This window comes from Hetaerina americana, unplaced genomic scaffold (genome assembly GCF_022747635.1).
Source record: "Hetaerina americana unplaced genomic scaffold, ioHetAmer1.1.p SCAF_8, whole genome shotgun sequence".
NCBI classification, from domain to species: domain Eukaryota; kingdom Metazoa; phylum Arthropoda; class Insecta; order Odonata; family Calopterygidae; genus Hetaerina; species Hetaerina americana.
Genome location: NW_027287427.1, coordinates 8800121 through 8805939, shown reverse-complemented (window position 1 = coordinate 8805939; position 5819 = coordinate 8800121). Strand labels below are relative to the sequence as shown.

Below are 5819 nucleotides of genomic sequence, written 5' to 3'. Positions count from 1 at the left end.
ACATGTGTGCAGTGTAATTAATTAGCACGACATATTCTTCAATGCGCATTATTGCTACAAGTTGCGATTATAATCAATTTTACCCATGCACACTAGGTGTCATTTATGTCCAAATCTTCAAGTCAAGGTTTTGGCTTCTATATTAGTTCCATGATCTCCAATTAACACGTTTAGTTTTCCACATCAGATGGCATGATGCAAAAACTAGTTACATTGCGCGGTAGAATAGTCGGAAAAGGTCAATCTCGCATCTGCTTAAATGGTTGCTTCGTAACAAAAAGGGAATGCTATAACTTTGCGTAATCATAAAGTATAACTGGAGCCCTAATAGATGTAAAAACTCATTATCGTGACCCAATGTCCATACTAAGGGGACTAAAATTGTTTTTAAGGTAATAAAACATACTTTGCTACTACCTTGCGTCGGTGGTGTAATGGTCAGCATAGTTGCCTTCCAAGCAGTTGATCCGGGTTCGATTCCCGGCCGACGCACTTTTTTTTACACTTTTTAATTGAATGAAATAATATTATCGTGTTATTAATGGCATAAATTATTTTATTCTACCATTAGTTTAGTTTTTTTAACTTTGCATTTAAAGCATCTTGTATTGTAATATCTTGATTATGTTCGGTGCATATTTGAGAACATAATGGGATCACCATTTGGTTGAGATAAACTTAAAGAACTCTTTTGTTCATGTTGAAAGGATTAGGCGAATTTGATTTGCTGAGTTCTAAATTTAAAAATAATTGATTAAACTGAAATCAGGTACTGCTCTTCATTGCAGCATTGCTGTTTCTCGAGTAGGCTCATGAATGGATAGTACACCTTAGCTCTCTTGTTTAGAAATTCAGTTCAAAGGATACTTTTAACTACCATCGAACAGTATTGGTAATAATTTACCTAATTTGTACTGGCAATAATCAGATGGTGGCTCTAAAGTCTAAATGCGTCCATGAAATATGATTTCAAATCCAGTAAAAATGGCTATGCCTTTGGATTCATAATCTCTTGATTAAGTTAAAGTTTTTTTTCGAATTCGTTGAGTACCAAAACAAATAAATTTGACTTCCCGGAATAGTTTATCATTTCAGTATGATACTTATTGCCAACTTATTCAGTTAATATATTTCTTTAATCGTGATAATGTTTGTACGTATTATTCATTAGTTGTTAAATTATGTCGTGATGAAATACTTTGTTTCAAATTTATCTAATATTTTGACGGTCTATTAACGCTAATACTTATTAAATCTAAGAGTAGTAGTAGTCATCAGGGGGGGGGGGAACCAACATCAAGGGTCATTTGCGCTATTAGGGGTAGGAGGGTAATTTGGTTGGATAGGATATTCAGAGAATGGGAAATGTGAATGGAGGGAAAACCCGGCGTCGGCATTACCCTACCCTTAACGAATGGCGCAAAGGGGTCCCAATTGTGTGATTTTCCGTGTGTCAGATCATCCTGGAAAAACGTTGGCGGAAATGGGAAAGGAACTGCACCCCCCCTAACCCGCATAGGGCTTAGTTTTGGATGAGCTTCATGCTTGCATACGTTTTTTGACTAAACTTCTGGGTGATTACTGTGGTTTTTTATGGAATGAAATTTCTTCCCCAAGAATGCTCAAATTTTTAAGGTTATGCAAGCATCATGAAAGCTATCTTATCAGTTTCTAGTGAAGTGGGAAATCGAATTGTGGGATAACACCCACACTCAAAATGGCGTGAGCGATGAAATAAAAACAGCACCTTTTGAAGAATGAAGATAGGTCAGTTAAGCACTCATTCAAAGATATGTTCTCATTCGGCGTCACCTGGATGGCTCTCAGGATAGGATTCAAGGACTACCTTAGATCTCGTTTATCAGAGCTACATATCAGTGAATCATTAGTTGATTAATTTGATTTATAAGTTGGTAACGCTTATTGTATTATAAATAGTGCTACTAGATCGTAAACCTTCAAGTGGAGTGGTACCTGAAATTTAAATACTAAAATTGTTTGTAAAAATAATTAATTCCATCGTATCAATTTGCCACTTCTCCGTTAGTCAGTACCATTTTGGTAAGGTTTGTAAAGAAGCTTATACAAAGAACGCAGATTTTACAGGGAGTTGATGTCAGGTACCCTAAATAATGATAGAAATCAATACTATGGAAACTTTTATATGAATTATCGCATATAGAATTACCATATAGGAGCGCATGGCTTCGAAACCGGGTCGTATAGGAAGGAGGATAAGAGCAGATCGGGGATTTTGTAATGTGGGTGTGGAGAAGGTTGAAAAACTTAAATGGACGGCAATGAAAAAAAAACGAAGTTTTAGTCATGGCCGAAAATAGATTAGAAGAAGCGCAAGTGAATGCAAGTCAGGACAGGTGAAGGCAAGAGAAAATGAGAGACATACAAATGAAATGCTGGAAGCAATAATCTAAATCTGTATCAACACCCCGCGAGTCGGGAAAGGTGTGTGGCAGGGGGTGCAGCACCAGGAGGAAATGGAAAGGGGCGAGGGGGTTAGGGTTTTTCAATTGGGTGGGGGAAGGTTGGGGGAACCTACTAAAAGAAATTAATAAATATATATATACATATATATAATGAGCTGACACACTATAACAAATAGAAAAGAATAGCAACATTTAAAAGAATACTCACACGGTAAATTGTTCGAGGTGAACTCAAGTGATCCTCACTTGAAGGCCTCTGAGAGGGCCGAAAGCTCGAGCAATTTACCGTGTGAGTGTCCTTTTAAATGTTGCTATTCTATTTGTGTTCTATTGTGCCCTCCCATTATATATATATATGTGTGTGTGTGTGTGTGTGTGTATATATATATATATATATATATATATATATATATATATATATATATATATAAACACACATATATCCCATTATCACCGTTGCTGTTCAACCTGTATGTAGAGTAAATGATTAAATAGACATGGGGAGAACTGGAGGTAGGAATGAATGTGGGCGGGGAATTCGTAAAATCAGTTAGGTTTGCTGATGACCAAGCTTTAGTTTGTCAGTCAGCCAAGGGGCTGCAAGCATTGCTGAGTTAATTGGAAATTCAGTCCGACAGGTATGGGATGAGAATCAATATTAATAAAACAAAGGTTATGCGATTTTCTAGAAAGAAAAAGGCCAAGCTTCACATTACAATAGAAGGGCAAAAACTAGAGCAGGTAGAACAGTTTACGTATCTGGGCAGTGTTTTGGACCAACACGGTCAAAGTAGTAGGGACGTAAGGAGAAGAATTGCGCTGGGCAAAGAGGCCTTCACAAGGAGGAGGGTGTTGATGACGGGGACATTGAGTAAGGATGTTAAGAAAAGACTCGTAAAAACTTTGATATGGAGCGTAGCTATGTACGGCGCGGAAACGTGAAGCAGGAGGATAGACGTAGACTGGATGCTTTTGAAATGTGGGTGTGGAGAAGAATGGAGAAGGTGAAATGGACAGAGAAGAAAACAAACGAGGAAGTACTTGGTATGGTGGGCGAAGAGAGGGGTTTGTTGGGAGAAATCCTGTGGGGGCAGGAAAAGTGGATGAAGGGGGTATTGACCGGCAGTGGGATGTTGAAGACTGTGATAGAGGGTAGAATGTTGGGCAAAAGAGGAAAGGGAAGGAACAGGATAGGGATGTTGGACGGGATGAAGGGAGGAAGAAAGTACTGAGAGATGAAGAGGGACCTGATGTGGAGTAGTGTGTTCTTTTAGGAGTCACAGATTATTTATTTGGTATCAGTGTCCATCCAAAAACCTACCTTAACCGGTAGATTACCTAATAATAATAATACACACACATACATATATCTGTATGTGTGTGTATTGTTTTCCAAGTAACCAACAGTTGACTTGTAACTGCGAGAAAATATTACGTATTTATGGCAATTTTTCTTTGTGCATCATCAACACCCGCGATGAAGTTTTCCACTTTTGGCGTAGTTGGCGATTGCAGATCTCCGTACCCATCTCCGTTCCGTGGCATCGGCGTAAGGTTCCGCGTGCCTCGGAATTCGGAGAACGGTGACGGGATATTCTCCATTCATCGCTTACATGACGACAACCCCCGTCGCGCACGTTCTAAACGGCCGCGTTCGTGCCCCTTCTCGCCGTTTTAGTATCACGGCCAAAAAGTGTGTTTTCCCCAGCAACCCCCTCCCGCCCACTTCCCGATTCTCTTCCCCGAAGTTAATATCCTCAATGAGTGAGAGCATGGGAGGAACAGACACCACGTCTCGAACGCAGAGGGAGGGGTGGGAAGAAAAAAATGGGAGGACCAGAAATGCGTGGCGAGGTTATTCCTCGAGAGCAAGGGTGTACAAAGGGTGTCATTCAGGGGGATGCATGTGGAGGAGGTTGGGCGAGGCAGGCAGGGGTGGAGGAGGCCTTTGGCGTGAATGAGGTCGGGAGTGGTGGTGGAGGGTCTTCCGTCCGCCTCCGTTTGCTTCGCCGTCGCAGATGGGAGGGATGGGGAGGAGGAGGTGGGGGAGTGCGAGGAGGAGAAGGGCGTCCTTTGGAGTTGCAGAGCACGCCAGTCGTCCCACGGACGGGGTTTTCCGTTTAAAAAAATATTTACGTTCGACTGGAGTGCCACATGCCCCAGAGTCATGAAAGGGCACTATACTTGGGGCTTGCGGGTTCGCTGACTCGGTTATATCTGGTTATCGTTCCACAGGACGACGCAGCACCAACAGAAACGGCTTCGCCCATCTTATCACCACGAAGGGAGACGAGACACGCAGGTTGAATTCCCTCGCGCTGACCTCCATGCTCTTTTTTGATTTTCAAATCTTTGAATCGCCTGGGTCAATCGCCGGTCCACTGACCCAAAGGTTCCGCGTTCGAATCCCTCCTTGAGCATCGTTGTGCTTCTAAACTACAGTGGTCGCGGCCTCTGAAACATCCTACGGAGAACGAAGACTTTACATGGTGTTTTATTATATGATAAATTGAGTGTAATGTAAGCGACTACTAAACAATATAGCTAAGTTATCGTTCTGGAAGCTCAGGATGTGACCATGGCTGCGTATTGAATTTTCTTCGTTGGTGGCTCTGTTACTGTTTTACATGCATTAGCTCTTTACAAATAGTTTTGACTTCATTGGAAAGAAAGCGTTTCTTTCCTCCCCAATCCTAATATACTCGTATACATAGATATAGTTGGGGTTGGAATTATATATATACATATTTTTATATGTATACATTTTATAGCATTTATACTTTCCGATTCCAAGAGCCATTGAGCAGTCGGTTAATTTATTTCCATAGTTTATTAGTTATCTTTGGCCAATTTAACTTCACCTATAAATAAAGTCCAAAGGTCTAAAAAAATACATATATATGTATGTGAGGGTTGTCTAGAAAGCATTTACGTTTCGGCCTGGCGTGGCGGTGGGTCGGGTTAGAGCGACCATCTTGGTGTCTACGAGTCCCTACACTCAGTGCACGCATCCATCCTGCTGTGGGGGTGCGTGCAGACTGCGGTTCTTCTACGCTTTTTGCTCACATTGCGAACATTCAAAATTTGCGCCGCTATAGACTAACCCGCAAGTTGTGAAGTGCGATCTGTGATTAGTTTTTTGCTGGCAAAAAACTACAAACCAATTGAAATTCATGGGCGACTTTTTGAAGTGTGTACGGAGACGGAATAGTAATGAGTGAAGGCGGAGTGAGGCAGTGGTGCATTCATGTTCAAAAATTGGCCAATGCACCAATGTTCACGACGAGGAGTGGTGGGCCTAGTCTTGTGACAGGCTTCAGGGACGGAATTGAACAGCTTGTGTATCGTTATGATTCATGCCACAATTTGAATATC

At 41.3% G+C, this 5819-nt stretch overlaps 1 non-coding gene across 1 annotated transcript; it reads left to right on the top strand.

Annotated features, from left to right (window-relative positions):
* Window positions 1-420: 420 nt before the first annotated feature.
* TRNAG-UCC (transfer RNA glycine (anticodon UCC)) lies at window positions 421-492 on the top strand. Its single transcript has one exon. It is a non-coding gene; the product is annotated as a tRNA-Gly (tRNA).
* Window positions 493-5819: the final 5327 nt, after the last annotated feature.